An 18,596-nucleotide genomic window follows, 5' to 3' on the forward strand; every position below is an offset into this window, starting at 1 on the left:
ACTTTTTATGGAAAAATGAACCCCCTCATTTTGTTCCTTTCTAAATTAAATGTTTTAAGAGTTACCACTTTAATCCAAGCAAGATGGCTTCAGGTGTGCCATACGTTTATCATAAGTAGGACTGTTAGCGCTCTAGTTGTTCTTTGGAACACTCTGGGAAGCTGCAGTAGAACACAAAGGAATCAACTGACAGTCTCTGCCCTTGTTGGATGTACATGTTTTACTGAGAATGTCAGACTTCATTCTCACATGACTGAGAAAGATAATGTGAATTTACAGAAAATAAGCTCTCAGTTTAGCTTATAGATCACCTTCCAAACCTATGTGGGAAAAGCATGAGAAAATATTTTTCTCTCAATCATGATATTCCAGCAGAAGGCTTTTTCACATGGTGAAATCACCTTAGAACATACCACAATTCCTAAAATGAGTATGGTACCATCAACAAATAATTTATAATGTAACTAAAGTCTTAAAACCTTCTATTAACTGCAATGCTTTTTAATGAGGTGCTATCATGTATATTGGTCCCAAGATGGCTGCCAACACTTCTTGGATGAAGTGCTGACAGCCAATCAGATCTCAGGATGAGATGTGTGGTTAGGCTCCGCCCACATATATATATGATTTTACTTTTGATTTTCTCAGGAACTACTGAACAGATTGACACCAGACCTGCAAAAGGCACTTCCCTGATCTGAGGACTACCTCTCTGCCAAATTTCAAGTAATTCTGTTCAGCCGTTCGGGCTGTACCTTGGACTAAAGGTCCCTATGGAAAATTGCATGGGGAAAACGCGTTTTGGGACCCCCCTTGTTTCTCAGCCCCCGCTTGACGAATCCCCCCGAGACTTTAAGGGTAGGAGCGGAGCGGAGCGCCCCACCTATTTTGAAAATTTCGCGAGGATTCGTCAACCGGCGCCAAAGTTATTCCAAATAGAATGTTGCGGATTTCCTATGGAAACACGGTCCTAACTATAACTATCTACTGGCGACCGCCAGTAGATAATATATATATATATATATATATATATATATATATATATATATATATATATATATATATATATATATATATATTGAGAACAAATGCTGATTTCTTCTTCAAACAGCACGCTGAAGACCAATCTGTTGCAAAAGCGGTATTTGTTTCAGGCTTTTGTCAAGACCCAACACGTTTCGGGGACAACCCCTTGATCACTAGTAAAAGCAACTTTGGTTGGTGTGCTTAAATAAACAGTCATGTGATTTAACAATCATAGTGAACAGACTTCAATGACTTACATCACTCAAACTTCATCTTTTAAAGTGAATTAAAATAAATACGTGAAGTGAAAAGAAGTGAAATGTATTCATTGTTATACTGATTTTTTTTATACTGATTTCTAAATTTTTTAAACTATTTATTTTTAGATATTGTTTTTTAATTACATTATAATTACATTATACATTACAATACAAAATATACTTTCTCAGAATGAATTACTTTAGTTTAAATACTTGGCAAATAGGCAACAGACTTGTAAGTACAGTAGTTACAGTTGTTGCAATGGGCAACACAATTTCAAACACAAAGCAACATTGAGCTCAATGTGAATTTCTAGTTAAATGCAATTATTTACTTTATGGATTACTTTTCTAACCACAGGACTGGATCCTAGATTCAGTCCTTGGACATCTCCTGTAAACCGTTGAGTAAAAGTGCTTTGGTTACAGTAGTAATTTTTAAGGAATATTATTTTATTTTAAAACTTGACACTTAGAAACTTTTTCCCATAGAATCACCAATGTTATCCAATGGCAGAAAATTCACTTAGCAGGTAAGTAGTGTTATCGTTACTTTTTCTTACTCAGTGGTGTATCCTGGATCCAGCACTGGCCAACCTCCTGTAAACAGTTGAAGGAATGTGTTTAAGTCATACAGACGATTTTTAAGGAATATTTTTAGTTTGTGAAAATAGACACTTAGAAAATTTTCTGGTGAAAACCACACAATGGATTTGGCCCCGGGAGCCAAAATAGAATATTCTAAAGACCAATCTAAAGACCAATCTGTTGCAAAAGCGGTATTTATTTCAGGCTTTTGTCAAGACCCAACGCGTTTCGGGGACAACCCCTTGATCACTAGTAAAAGCATCTTTGGTTGGTGTGCTTAAATAAACAGTCATGTGATTTAACAATCATAGTGAACAGACTTCAATGACTTACATCACTCAAACTTCATCTTTTAAAGTGAATTAAAATAAATACGTGAAATGAAAAGAAGTGAAAAGAACATGATTGTATTTGTCAGATACGTATATCATTGATATTACATTTAAATAAGAGTCTCTATGTAACCATTTTTTCGTTTTTCTGTTTTTCCTGTTCTTGATTACAACAAAACTTTATTGTCCCCATGATTGTGTGTTACTCCAGCCTTCTGTTAAATTTATATTTCAGCTGTAATTTCTTTAACCATTTATCCCCTGTGGGCTTTGCGCATTTTCAATCAAAATTGTAACATAACTTTCTTGTTTGCATGCTCATTCACATATTAGAGCTTACCACTCTATTTGATTCATTGTTTAATTAATTATAACTTAAATTCAGCTGTGATTACCAAAGCAATATAGCCCCAGTTTATATATATATATATATATATATATATATATATATATTCACTGAAAAAACCATAGGTTTCAGACATGTTATAGTTAGCGGAAATTTTACTGATAAAAAACCAATGAAATTCCCCCGTTATAGTTAGTGCAGGCAACTATAACTCACGCGACCGCAATCCTCTGCTGATGCTAATACTGTATTTAGACACTTATTTGCCCATGTCTTCTTCCATAAATTTTTAGCTATACATATATTACAAATATTTTTTTTTCATAAAGACACATATGTCATCAGCAGAAGATTGCGGTCGCGTGAGTTATAGTTGCCTGCACTAACTATAACGGGGGAATTTCATTGGTTTTTTATCAGTAAAATTTCCGCTAACTATAACATGTCTGAAACCTATGGTTTTTTCAGTGAATTTGCAAGGTTTTTTAAATGCTAATTCCTAACTATAACGTGTGTGAAACCTATGGTTTTTTCAGTGAATTTGTACGTTTTTTTAAATGCTAAGTTACTTTACGCCATTCGTGGCGTGCACGCCCACTTAACGCAGTTCGTTCCGTGCGCGCACGGTGTGCTTCGCGCACCGTGCGCGCACAGTGAGCACGCGGTGCGCTTCGCGCACCCCGCGCACACTTTACGCAGTTAGTGCCGTACACGAAAGGTGGGCACGCAGTGCGCTACGCGCACCGCGTGCCCACGTTACGCACCATGCGCACATGGAGAGCATATTATGCGCTTCCTTGTGATAGGTAATCTGTTAAATTTAATTTGTAAGTGATGACAATAATATGCCATGCACAGAGAGTGTTTTTTTTTTTTTATTAAAATTTTTAGCGTAAGCGCACCGTACGCTGTGTTGCCCCCCTCCTCAGGCCACTTATGGCCCCGGGGACCCCATCCCCCGGGGCCGGCCTTTGTTTTTTATTTAAAAAAATATATATATATATTTATAGAAACACCTAGGACATGCTGGACAAACCGTATGTACCTATCACCATGACGATTTGCGTGATATTCATTAAAAGGCGACTATGCATACAATGAATTCACGTAGAATGTATTCACAGCGCTAGTGAAGCTCTGACATGTCTGACACCCTACCGTGCCTAATCCCGGCGCCCCCGCTGGTGGGTACTCTCCAAGTAGACACCCTTGTAGTTTATTTATACAAATAAGGGTAGCTATTGACGGGCACATTTAATACACATGCACACCAAGCCATTCAAAGGGGATTCGACAAAAATTCGACCAAACTATGCAAGAAACCCCCTCACGGTTAATAAAACACACATCCACCACCGGATGTGTAATACTTTTTATTTTACTCTCTGGAAAGGAGACAAACCTCACTTGAGAGTCACAGCGTGCTCCTGGCTGAGCCCAATGCTGTGTTACACCCACCAGTGCCTGCCGAGTGCCACACACCTCTGTGCGTATGCTATGACACTCTCTAGCCCATGTGCACTGTAACACCACCCCGTGAATATGTCATGCCACACTTGCATTCGCACGGGTTATATTGCCCCATCTAACGTGCCTTCCTCGATGCCTATGTTATAAAGCACAGCGCTATGCCATACATATTACAATCTGGAATCCATATCTTTGTCACAGTGCATATGCAATTTTACACTACCCAGCACATGTTTTATATTACAACTTTAGAGACTACTTAGGTTACACAACAGTGCCCTGTGCATATTACACTCCAAGGCGCATATCACATAGCAAGCGCTAGTGCCTGTGCTATCTCGCGCTCTCCAATGAATCTGTCATTGCGCACAATGTATTGCATATTATATTTCACGCCCCGGTTCATCTTATATCACACTTTTTGGTGCATAGTTTATACCATATACTATATCTAGTTTTCATTTTCAATCGTGCTCTCAGGACTATGTTCTATATAACACTGCGTCCACCTACCCTTTTCACGGGCATTACATTTTGCGATGGGGGGTGGAGGGTCAGGGGATGTTTCTGCCAAGTGAGCCCGGAGTCACAGTCCCAAACGTCCTCTTCTTCCTGAATAAAAGTGAGATTATGCTGCATACTTGTTCATATTTTAAGTAGTTCGCACAGACACACATTTTAAAAACAATAAAGTTCCTAATACCCACCTTCTATGAACAGTAAGCTTGCTGCCCCATCCACCTTCTCCCTATCCTATGTTGTCTGAATCCATGGACTAGCCTCCTCCCTCCTGCCATGCATGGTCTGATGTGCAGCCACTGCCCTGCATTTAGCATGATGTACCAGTCCACTCATCCTGCCCTCCATTGCCCAACTCTATGGCCCATCATTAACCTCCTGCTTAGCCTCTGTGCTTTGCTTGCTGCCCCAATTCTCCTTCCCCCTGCCCTCCGATGTCTTTGTGCATGCCCCTGCTCCATCCTTTTTTACCACCATGTTCCATGGACCTGCCACTCCTATCTACTCTGAGTGTTCTGTTGAGCTGCCACTCCCCTACCACCTGCCTAGCATTGTCAGATGACTGTAACCTGTCCCTGCCACCTCCACCCTGCCTGTCCACATGCCATGCCCCTATCCCCTTCCTCCTGTCCTCCATGGTCCATTTTACTGCCACACCCTTCTGCCCTCCCTGGTCTGTTGTGCTGCAACTGCTCCTCCTGCCTGCCCCGCGCGGTCTGTTGTGAGGCCCCTTCCCCTGAACTCTCTTGTCTGTGCCCAGGTCCTGACCCTCCCTTCTATCCTCCATGGTCCTTTGTGCATGCCCCTGCACCCTCCTTCTTGCCCATCATAGCCATTGTGCTGCCACTAACCCTCCCGCTTGCCATGCTTGGTCTTCTGTGCTGCCATGGCCCCTCCCACCTTCCCTGTGTGGTCAGCTAGCTGCTCCTGACCCCTCCCACCTTCCCTCCATGGTCTGTGTGTATGCCATCATAGTCTCACTGTTGCTCTCCATGGTGTGTCTTGTTTCTAGTGCCCATCCTGCCTGACCTCCATGGCCATCTTGCTGCTCCTGCCCTGCCCCCTTGCCCCCAGCCCTCTGTTTACATGTGCAGACCCCTATTCCCTCCCTCCTGGCTTGTCGGTTCCATTTTAATGTCCCTGATCCGTCCCTTCTGCCCTTTATGGTTTATTATGCTGCAGCTTTCTCTCCTGTCTGTCCATTATGGTCAGCTAGCTACCATTGCCTCTTTCCCCTCTGTTGTCTGTTGTCCATGTGCATGGTCCTGTCCCCTCCCTATTACTTTCTATGGATTGTTGTGCTGCACTCCCGTCCCGCATTCCCTGTGTGGTGTATTGTGCTGCTGCAAACCCTGATGCCTGCCCTGTAGGGTCAGTTTGGTGCATCTCTCAATGTCCCTCCTGTCCTCTGTTATCCGAGTCCATGTCCCTACCCCAATTCCTCCTGCCTACCATGATCCAATGTACCATACTTGCGAACATTTTGAACTTGGTAAGAGGGAGATTTTGAAATAAAACTGGGGTATTGATTTTCCCATTTGAGTTACATTGAAAAAGAGAAGATTGTAGACAGGAAACAGATCAAGTAAAGCCCATTTGAGCTTAAAAACATTGGACGTTTCCTGGCTGAAACGGGTCTGTTGGCATGTATGGTTGTATGACCACTGCCTCTTCCTTCTGCCCAGAATGGTCTATTATATTGCCACAGCCTCTCTTGCCAGTCCTGTATTGTTGGTTTGTTGCCCCTGCCCCCCTTTCCACTGCCCTCCATAGTCTGTTGTGCTGCCACTGCCCTTCCTGCCTGCCTAGTGTGGTCAATTTGTTGCCTCTGCACTCTCCTACCTCCCTCCAATTTTCAGAGTCCGTGCCCCTGGCCTCTGCCTCTCAACAGTATCCCAATGAACAACTAGATTGCTAACATTCTATATTTATTACAAAAGTGTGGAATGCCTGACGTCATCTTGATGTAATAAAAACTGTAATGCCTAGAGCATTTCCTTTAGAAATTACATATATGAGAGGGTCTTATTTGCATCAAAATTATGGTTAGTGTTCTAAAAAACTAAAATTAGGACATATTTTCTGAGTTTTCAAATAGCGACAAAGAACTTTAAAATTATTTGTAATCTTAGTTTTTTTATGCAGTTGACCACTTGATTAAATGTTGCATCCAAGGGGAGAGGGTGTGGTGTTACTTCCAGAGCTGCAGACTTTGCAACTGGGGAACCAGGTTGGAGTTTCCGCTTCAGCTCAACATTCTGTGATTCTGGTCAAATCACTTAATCTCCCCATGTCTACAACCAAAATGAATTTGATCTTGTGTAATGTAACCAATGTTCATGTAAAGCACTCCAATACCTGACAATCTGCACTATATAAAACTGCAAATACCCAAAAAATAAGTGTTTTGCACACTTCTGTCATTGGGCTACATTTGGGCTACATCTGGGTGATATTTGGGCTACATTTGGGCTCTTTTGTCTCTGGTGGCCATTTTAGGAGATGTATTTGTTATGAAGTTTCCTAATTTCCTCATTTACTGCAGTCTCCTCAGTAGGAAATGCTTTCAGTTTTTTACTTTGATTCCATCAAGAAGGTATTCAGATATGTCACACATTTGCCATAAATTCTGAACGTTAGCACTCTAGTTGCTCATTAGATCACTGTAGTAAAGCTACTGCTCACCACGGAAGTCTGCTGCTAGTATTAGAAATGCATGTTTCAGTCTGCATATCAGAATTTTTTAATGAAATAGAAGAGGATTTGAGAAGTCACTCAAAATGTGCCCTAATTTTTCTTTCTTCAGCACTAATAATAATTTCTATGGCAAAATTAACCCCCTCATTGTGTTCCTTTTTAAATTAAATGTTTTAAGTGTTACCACTTTATTCCAATCAAGATGGCTTTAGGTGTGCCATACTTTTGTCATAAGTAAGACTGTTAGCGCTCTAGTTGTTCTTAAGAACACTCTGGGACATTCTGTCATTGGGCTATACTTGGGCTACATCTGGGTGATATTTGGGCTACATTTGGGCTCTTTTGTCTCTGGTGGCCATCTTGGGAGATTTATTTGTTATGAAGTTTCCTAATTTCCTCATTTACTGCAGTCTCCTCAGTAGGAAATACTTTCAGTTTTTTACTTTGATAAATTCTGACTGTTAGCACTCTAGTTGCTCATTAGATCACTGTAGTAAAGCTACTGCTCACCAGGCAAGTCTGCTGCTGGTATTCAAAGTGCATGTTTCAGTCTGCATGTCAGAAAGTTTTTATGAAATAAAAGAGGATTTCAGAAGTCAAAATGTGCCCTAGTTTTTCTTTCTGCAGCACTAATCATAATTTATATGGCAAAATGTACCCCCTCATTTTGTTCCTTTGTAAATTAAATGTTTTAAGTGTTACCACTTTATTCCAATCAAGATGGCTTTAGGTGTGCCATACTTTTGTCATAAGTAAGACTGTTAGCACTCTAGTTGTTCTTTAGAGCACTCTGGGAAGCTGCAGTAGAACACAAAGGAATCAACTGACAGTCTCTGCCCTTGTTGGATGTACATGTTTTACTGAGAATGTCACACTTCATTCTTACATGACTGAGAAAGATAATGTGAATTTACAGAAAATATGCTCTCAGTTTAGCTTATAGATCACCTTCCAAACCTCTGTGGGAAAAGTATGAGAAAATAGTTTTCTCTCAAACATGGTTCGTGATATCACAGCAGAAGGCTTTTTCACATGGTAAAATCACCTTAGAACACACCACAATTCCTAAAATGAGTATGGTACCATCAACAAATGGTTTATAATGTAATTAAAGTCTTAAAACCTTCTATTAACTGCAATGCTTTTTAATGAGGTGCTATCATGTATATTGGTCCCAAGATGGCTGCCAACACTTCTTGGATGAAGTATTGACAGCCAATCAGATCTCACGATGAGATGTGTGGTTAGGCTCCGCCCAGATATGTATGTGATTTTACTTTTGATTTTCTCAGGAACTACTGAACAAACTAACATCATATATGCAAAAGGCACATGCCTGACCTGAGGACTACCTCTTTGCCAAATTTCAAGTAATTCTGTTCACCCGTTCGGGCTGTACCTTGGACTAAAGGTCCCTATGGAAAATTGCATGGGGAAAACGCGTTTTGGGATCCCCCTTTTTTCTCAGCCCCCGCTTGATGAATCCCCCCGAGCCTTTCAGCGTAGGAGCGGAGCGGAGCGCCCCACCTATTTTGAAAATTTCGCGAGGATTCGTCAACCGGCGCCAAAGTTATTCCAAATAGAATGTTGCGGATTTCCTATGGAAACACGGTCCTAACTATAACTATCTACTGGCGACCGCCAGTAGATTTTATATATATATATATATATATATATATATATATATATATATATATATATATATATATATATATATATATATATATATATGTGTATTTGTATGTGTTTTGCACATTCATAATACATAACTTTTCAGTGAATTTCATTTTTTTTTTTTTAAACTCCATTGAAATGGCCCTTGGCTGTGAGACCATCGCAGCTGGATTCAGGACTTGGCCTTCGACTGTGCACAGTAGAATGTTGGCAAGAGCTAAGGGAGTGGCTAGCTGCCAAGAATGGAACAGTGCCCTACACACACTGCGCACAGCCAAAGGCTGCAGTTTTTGGCTCAGAGCAGAAGTTTAAGTATAGAGTCGAGCCTTTGGAGAGGCCCTGCATCTAAACCCACCTGCACACATCCAGAGGCCATGTGCTTCAGGAGTTGAACCCCTGCATTGAGAATGACACTAGGCCTTGCCTTTGGTCAGGCACTGCACACAAACCTGACAGTGCCCAGACGAATGCCATGCACTTTGGGGAATGGCCACCCATAGTAGGTTGGGTGCAAGAACTGATCTGAAAACAACTTCAGCTGCCCACTGCTGAAGATCATGTACTTTGAAAACTGGCAACTCGTAGTGGGTTGGTGGAGAGCCTGCAATACCCTGTACCAAACATCCACACAACAGAGTGAAAAGAATGTCCTACGGAGGTTGGGTGCGTACAAGAAGTACAGCCCAAGACATGCTCAAGATCATACCCTGCACCAAACTTCTGCTGCACACGGAGTCTGTGCACTGTGGGGGCTAGTTGATGGCAGATGATTGGGTGCAAGGATTCTCGGCCTCACAGCTGCCATCCCAAGCCATTGAAGACCCCTTCCCCGGGGCAAATTAGTGAATAAAAAGGGGAGATGGGCCACGAGGCCCCATTTCCCAAGCATCTAACGGCCCCAGGGACCCCATCCCCTGGGGCGTGAATCTTTCTAAAAAGGAGGGAGGATGTGTGGTCCCCCTCCCTCACCCTTTCATGGCCCCACCTCACATACTTTGTTCCGGGGAAGCTTCCCCCGGGACACAGTAGTTTCCCTGCCTGCACTAGTGTGGGCAGGAAAACATGTGTTTACTCCTGTCTGGAATGAGCATTTTCACATCCCCTGCCAAACAGGAGCAAACATTAAGTCTGCTCCTAGTCGGCTGGAGTTTTAAAAATGTTCCTGCTGGCTGGGAAAAGACTTGTATTCTGTTTTCCTGCCCACACTAAGTGCAAGGGTGCCCCCTCTACTTTTTTGTTGAAATTGGCCATGGGGGATGGAGTCCTGAGGACCTATCAAGGTTGAAGAAGGGGGCTGCATGCCTCCCTCCCCTTAATATAGATGTTTTGACTCCAGGGCCTTAAAACCAAACCTATTTTGTGACACCAAAGACCGTGCACGGCATGGGGTTGCAACCTGCAGGGGATTGCCTGCTTTCAGGTGGTTTGGCCACAGGGCCTGCCCACATTGCACAGCATGGGGTTGACTGCCTGTGGGGTGGGGGGGGGGGGTAAAGCTGGGCTGGGCCACAGACGAGGCCCAGTGGCGGGGTTTGGCTTTACATCTGTTGGCAAAACATTATATTACATTAAAAAAAATTGAAATTCACTGAAAAAAACTATGGCTAAATTAACATTATAGGTAGGTGTGGTAAAAAGATTTGTTCTTAAAAAACATCTCTAGAAACTCACTGAAAAAACAAAGGTTAAAGTGATGTTATAGGTCGGTGAATATGACAGTGGCAACCTTACTCTTTTGAGCTAAAAAAACACAGAAATTCACCTGTTATAATTAGCAAAGCTAACTATAACTTGCACCCTGGCCATACACTGCTTATAACCTTCCATATTGCATGACTCATGACGTGTTCTAAGATACTTTTCACATGACCAACTTCCCCTTTAAAACAGTTAAGGTCCTAGAGATTGGGGTCCTCAGGGCCTAATAAGACTCGGGGAGGAGAGCCATCTGCCCCCCCCCTCCCTTTCTAAAAATTACAGGCTCGCAGAGGAGGTATCACCAGAGCCTATGGAAACTGGGAAGATAGGCCATGTGGGCCCCTAACCTTTAAATTAGCTAAGGCCCAGGGGTATGGGGGCCTCAGGGCCTAATAAGGCATGGGGAGGGTGCCACCCAACACCCCGTCCCCTGCATAAAAAAGGCCCTGGAGATTGGGTCCCCTGGGAATAATGAGGCTCGGAGACTGGGGCCATTTGTCCCTATCACCTTTAAAAAAGTTAAGGCCCTGGAGGGGTGGGGTCCCCAGGGCCTAATGAGGCTCTGGGAGAGGGCCATGTTGCCTTCCTCAACTTAAAAATAAATGGCCCTGGCGATAGAGTCCCTAGGGCCTAATACGTCCCTGGAAGAAAGGCCACATAGCCCCCTACACATTTAAAATACTTAAAGCACCGGGAAATGGGGTCCCCCAGGCCTAATGAGGTTCGAGAAGGGGGCCAAGTAGCCCCCCCATTTAAAATAAACCCTGGGGGCTGGGTCCCCACGGCGTAATGAAGCTCTAGAAGGAGGCTAGATGTCCCATCCGCTTGAAAATCCTTAAGGCATTTGGGAACACCAGGTCCCAATTAGGTCAGGGAGGAGGTCCACACAGCCCCCATCCCCTTTGAAAAGAAATATGGCCCTGGGGTGTCAGAGCCTCATGGGGCTTAGGAAGGCAGGCCACATGGGCGCCCTCTCTTTTCTTATTGGAATCACCCCAGGGTATCAAATCTGTAGGGCCTAAGAAGGCTCGACAGGGGGGCTGCTTGCCACACTGCCCTCAGATTATGGCCCCATGAGATGGGGTCCCCGGGGGCTAAGGAAGGCTTGGGGAGAGGGCTAAGTGGTCATTTTCCCTTTTTATTGCAACTGGCTCAGGTGATGGGGTGCCCAGGGCCAATTAAGGGTCAGAGAGAGGGCTGGATGCCCCCTCCCCTTAATATATATATATGCTTTGCACCAGAGGATGAGGTCCCCAAGGCCGCAGGCCAGCCCTGCACAGTGCATGTCAAGGGCTATGCGTGGCAGGGGTTTAGCAGCCTCTTAGGGGTTTGGCAATAGGCGAAGCCCTGTGGCAAACACAATGCTGCTCACAGCCAAAGCCTGTGTGCAGTGTGTTTTAAGCTGCTTTTGGGGTATACGAAACAGGGCCTGGCAAACACCATGTCACAAATCACCAAAGTGTTTACAACATACATTTTGCCTCTGACACCATTGATTACACCATTTGTTTTGTCAGCTAGTCTGTTTAATGACTGCGATCTGCAAAACTATTTTTTTCTTTTATCAACTTTTTGGTTCGATGAACACTACTCGTTAGACAAACACTTATTAAATACAACAGACAGTGACAATTATATTTACATTTGTACAGTGACTTCAAAAATGTGACAACATATACATGACAAGAAAATATATATACCATATAGGCTATCGAATAGATCTATTTTACATAACCATAGTTCATTGTCCGAAACAGTTTAATTTGTGAAACTTTGAGCGGTTGGCTCCTATAGTTATAGCTGTTATTGCGGTCCTAAGCAGAGTCGGGTACTTGTGTCTGTAAGTAATTTGTGCTAGTGGCACACAAGCAGAGATCGTGAACACCTTATGTAGAAGACTAAGCGAGAACCAGCTCCTCTACACAAGCAAACGCAAATGCACAGAAAGACCACAACTTGCATTTTTGTTTAAATTACTTACAGACACAAGTACCCGACTCTGCTTAGGACCGCAATAACAGCTATAACTATAGGAGCCAACCGCTCAAAGTTTCACAAATTAAACTGTTTCGGACAATGAACAATGGTTATGTAAAATAGATCCATTCGATAGCCTATATGGTATATATATTTTCTTGTCATGTATATGTTGTCACATTTTTGAAGTCACTGTACAAATGTAAATATAATTGTCACTGTCTGTTGTATTTAATAAGTGTTTGTCTAACGAGTAGTGTTCATCGAACCAAAAAGTTGATAAAAGAAAAAAATTGTTTTGCAGATCGCAGTCATTAAACAGACTAGCTGACAAAACAAATGGTGTAATCAATGGTGTCAGAGGCAAAATGTATGTTGTAAACAGTTAGTCCAGATTCCAGCCTCCGATACACCACATTGAATCTCCCCCCACTTTTCTAACCACAAATCACCAAAGGCCATATGTGGCTTGGGGTTGGTTGTCTCTGGGGGCTGCCTGTGGGGAGCTGGATGCAGGGCCTAGTTGAAAGCCAGACCCTGCATCCAACATCATGGTATGTGCGAAGAAAGGCTGCACACAGTATGGGATTGGTTCCCTGTGGGGGCTTGTTGCAGGACCTGGATGCTCAGCAGGCCCTGTGGCCAACCCCTGCCATGCATGGTCCAGTATAATCCACTCATGTTTTTTATTCTGCAGACAAAAGTTCCAAAAGGGCAAAGATTGAAGAATCAATGTAGTAGATACTACGTATTTTAAGCATCCTTGAGTTATTAGATAGAATCGTCTCAGCATGACAATTTCTACATAACATACTAACCTATGTACATGTGCTTGATTTGCTTCAGATGATGGGCTATCTGTAAGGGTTTTACCACAGTATGAAGGCTGCAGGTAGTATGATCCTTAGCACATTCAGATCTTGGTTATTTTAACCAAATTCTATATTTCTGAGAGGTTTTGCATAGAGTGCCTATTGTATATACCTTTTACTACTCTGTGTTCTATTTCTCATGACAGTTTCACTGTCTGAAAACAGTATGGTATAGAGTAAACTCTCTACCTAGTGTAAACACTATATACAGTACACACTTTCCCGCTCGTATCAACTCTCAATATAGGTTCAGTGACTGTGAAGTGTTTGATATGGATAAAAGTTGTCCATAGTAGGGCAATAATTTTGCAAGACATTGAATATCTTGAGGATCTTGGTTTGCTCTGAACAGTTGTGATCCAGCGCGCGGTCAATACCCAATCAGGGGTCAATACTTAATTCATACATCTACAATGGCCCATACACATTCACCCAGAATCCCTGATGTGCTGGTGTCAATTTGTTTCATTCAACGCTTTTCTCTTCTTTTGAATCAATGTAAAGAGTTTTAAATACCTATCAATTTAATTAATCAACTTTCCTTCTATTTGCTCGATGGACCAATTAGTTGAATAGTTGATGATAATGATAAAAATACCTTAATTAACCCTACAGTTGACTAAATAACCACAGACACTTGGTAAAGTTATGTAGCTTTATCTTAATAAATTACAGTTTGCTCAAATGCATTCAGTCACAAATGTAAATAATGAAACCATGAAAGGAGAGATACACATCAACAATACAAATGAAATACAAACTCATCGGAACAACTCAATGACATAATGCATGAAGGAGTGGATAGTTTAAGAGACAGAAGTTTCAGCAAATTCTATGCAAAAACTGAATACGCCTAACGGAAAAGATAGATGAAGAGACAAAAGTTTCATCCAAATAAGCTTCAGTGAATTTAATGGAGTGGATAGGTGGAGAGACAAAAGATTTCAGGAATAAAATACATTAGCAAAAAACTGCACAAATGATATCAGAGACTGAAATACTAACCTTTTGGTTTGTAGAAAATCATCCCTTTGGCATAAGTGATGATAGGGATTCCCCGAAATAGAATCGGAGAACAAAGTCTAAAGGACAGGATCTAGACAGGACTGGTAGAGCTGGGACTCTCTGCAAACCGACAGACAGAGACACATCTACCCTCTTTCTCTCCTGCCAGCCTAAGCGTAAACCACACCCCTAAAGGCACCCCAATTATAACCAAAAACTAACATGACCTTCCCACAATTGTTGAAAACTTTCATAAAACTTGCAAAGGGATTGGTGGGCGTTGGGGGTGGCGTTGTCACACCACTGTGAATTCACCTTTAATTCAACACTAGCATTGTTCTTTTTTAGTTCCCAGGAGTTGTGTTTTAGTCCGTTCTCATGTTTACTGTATGTTACAAATTTTAACATTTCCATTAATTATTTAACATCATCCACAGGATGAATCTCCGTTCCCACCCCATGGCTCTTCATTTGGCAGTCGCTGGACCCTCTGGCCTTCAACCTTTTCATGTCATCTGCTGTGCAAGCACATTCTGTTTTGCTTCTGACAGAGCGGACTCACTCCTCGAATCTCCCCCTCTCACTTCAGCTAAGTTTAGGAAGATGGCTGTTCCATCCAGCACACTAAAGCCAATGAAAACGAACAATTATTAATTATGTGATAATGAAACCTTCACTCTTTATCGCCCACCTTGTGCTATCCCTTGCTAAGGTTACCTGGCATAAGCTTTAAGTGCAAACAGCATTATTCATTATTCCAAAGCAGGATGCATCATGCAAATTACTGATGCACATGCTGCCTAGTCGTCCAACATTTCTTGTTTCCTTGAAAACACAACAGTTATTACAATATTATTTATTTTCGTGTTTATTCAAGCATGCTCAAAGCGATTTCCCTTGTGTTCAATTCATGTTGGGTGTACATTCGTTTTTCTATTACTGCTTACTGTTAGTACGTATTATGGGGGTACCTAATTCGTGCAGGTTTCATTTTGCGAAACCCTGCACAATCAGTTTTATATGCATTGAACACTGAGTGTTATAAGGATTTCCCATATATCCGTGGTTGATTGTTAGTGCGATCTAGGCTTACTGTGATGTATATTGTATAGGGTCAATCTTACACATAACACGTTTCCTACACCTAAGGGAGCTAAATATACAATGGCATTAATAATGCTACTTATTATTTGAGCTATTTTGTCTTTACTTTCAGGACACTAATTCCATACTAGTTCATGGAGTAATCTGTAAAAAAGAAGCTTGGACGATGTCATCAGTGATGTTATCAATTATGTCAACTGAGATGTCATCAGTGATGTCATAAACCATGTCATAGGACATGTGTTGGATTATGTATTATGTGTGGTCATAAGCAAGTTATAGTTAGCTCAATTAACTATACCTGGTGAATTTCTTTGTTTTTTTTGTTCGAAATGTTAATGTTGACTGTGACTTATTCACCTAACTATAATGTCACTTTAGCCCTTGGTTTTTTTTCAGTGAATATATAGATATATATGTATATACACATACATATTACTTTTAGAAAAAAATACTACTTACATATTCTTAACTGTGATACAATCTCCTAAGCGGTTTAGTGACCCCTAATGTAATTATAGTGAAAAATCTCTGTGGCACTGTCTTGCCTGCTGCATACTAGAAGTGTGAGAATTTTGCATCATTTGCTTCTGCCTAATTAAGAGTCATTTGTGGAAATTATACAGAGTTACACGCAATTTCGCAAAATGCTAATCTGACTTTTTATACTGTGGTCTAGCGTGAAATGCATTTTTACCTCATTTTTTTAAGTAAGGAGCATTTTGCGCTAAACAAGTAGCACAAAAATCATAATTAAGAGGAATAGCAACCTCTCACCATCTGATTTTTCCGTTTTTGCTACCTGTTTGTGCTATAATGTTGTCACAAATAGTCGGGCAATTACATTTTGTGACAGAATAGAGTCATTTCAGTTAAAAGGTGTTACACAAAATTCCCGAAATTACACAATTTACAGAAATTATGTCCCAGTAATTTACATTTTGCCCAGGCCTATTGCATACATGGATTATTGCAAGTCTGTGAACATCACTTCTTATTCCTCTCCTTGGTGGTCTCAGAGTAGACATGGAGATAACCATTTTTTTCGGCCTGAGACAAAAGAAGCAACACATGAGGCATAAGGCAGCACCAGTTTTCACCTGACTGAGCCCTCCATATCTGTGTAATTTTGAAGTGTTTATTGTCTGTTTTGTCCAAAGAGAGTGTTAGAAGCATCAGTGGAATTTGTGAGAGTGGATTCAGTTATGCCACTGGTGGAATCCAGGTATCTGCTAATGTTCCTAGATCAGTTTGATGAACTTCCCGCTTCCTCACACCCAGACTGGAAACAGGGCCTCACTAATTTATACATTCATCGGGCATGTTGTTTAGTAGTTAATGAATTCTGACAAAAAGAACACCTATGCACCACTGAAAGGAATATCTCACATTTTGACCCTCCCCTAGGTAATAATCCTTCTTTCCCAGCTACTTGGGGAGTTTGCTGTTGTTGGCTTAAGCTCGGCCAAGGTTAAAAGAAACCGTAAAAAGTATCAGACTAGGATCCATAACATAACTTTAAAGAGAGAATTACCATTTATATGACATGCATATTGTGTCGATCATCTTAAATTAAAATGTATTATGTTTAAAATGTATTTTTCAAGGCTAGAGATATAACTGATGATTGATCTGTCACTGTTAAAAATGAAGTGTTGTGGTTATTGTTTTAAAGTTTCACTTAATGCGCTTCTTTCATTTATCGCCATACAAAGTGTCTACATTGTTTTGATGGAAGTCCCCTTCATTCAAATTGAAGTCCTCTCCACAAGCCTCAAGGACATTGCAGATAATGGAATGTAATTGACATATTTAAGCTTGAAAATATCTTATGTGTTCCGGCATCATATCCATTTAGTGTAGTGCTGAAATCTGTTCTCTTTCTGCTTGTCGCCTTGAGCAATTTAGCAAAGGCTAGCTTACTCAACACAACGTCTGTTTTGAAATCCAAAATGAATTTTATGCTGCGCATATTTTTGTTACATTTCATTTATATAGGAAACTGAGACTTTTTTCATTTACAATCCACATTCTGTTGTATTTTCTAATATAGCCAGAAAACAATATATCTTGTTAACAATTTATAGAGGCAAACAGAGGGATTCTTATCTATACTGGTGAGCTGTGTCAGATAAAGTAATTTCTGAGTGCAGCGTTGAGATATTATTTTATTAATGAATCTGTAGCGAGAGATCAAAACATCTCAAATGTGTCATTCGACTCTTCACGTAATTATTTTGCTTTTCAATGTATGATAAGATGAAAACATGACAGAACGTTGCCGACTGCTTACACCATAGAAATAAAACCATGTGTCCAACACAAGAGAGACATGCAAAAAGAAATGATGAGAGGGAATCTTAGACAGCTCATATCTTAAGGTGTCAAAAACTGAAACATTATTTTTCAGAAGAAGCCATGCATTACTCTGTACAACAAAATAATCTGATTTAAAGAAACATAAGAGGAAAAATACGCAATGTTATTTACTGAAATTCTGATTAATATACAGTGGTTTGAATCGAAAGTTGAAACACTTTGAAAAGTATCGGGCCGGATTAGCAAAGCTAGGAGAGGTTTTAAATTTAGTATAAGAACAAATAGAATGTTTTGGCCGTACCATACCATAGATGTATACAACACAACACACCCGGTGGCATCCAAGAGCCCGCACAAAACAACTTTTGCACTGGGTGTGAGCTTTGCCTGGCCTTGAATTGTTGGCGTCCATTGTTTAGTAGTGTTCCTATGACAAAAGGTATGTAACAGAAAGAGGCTCTGGAACACTATTCTGGCTTACATAGTTCTAAAGATGAGAATATTCACACGACTTGGCAAATGTTGGAGCTCCACAAACTATCTGTGTCGCAAATTATAAGATATTTTTAGTCGAAGCAAGTAGCTCCCCAAAACATGGATATCACCTTAGTCAATGTGCATCCAAAGAAAGCTGCACTTCTCTGTATTGAATATCTAGGTAAAGGTCCATGGTATTCACAATAGTCATTTATTAGATGCAGTTCTTGGT

The 18,596-nt window shown here is 41.1% G+C and overlaps 1 pseudogene; it reads left to right on the forward strand.

Annotated features, from left to right (window-relative positions):
• LOC146862307 (meckelin-like) overlaps window positions 1-18,596 on the forward strand; it is a 120,480-nt pseudogene that overhangs the window by 92,090 nt on the left and 9,794 nt on the right.

This window comes from Triturus cristatus, chromosome 2_2, assembly GCF_964204655.1.
Source record: "Triturus cristatus chromosome 2_2, aTriCri1.1, whole genome shotgun sequence".
Classification (NCBI taxonomy): Eukaryota; Metazoa; Chordata; class Amphibia; order Caudata; family Salamandridae; genus Triturus; species Triturus cristatus.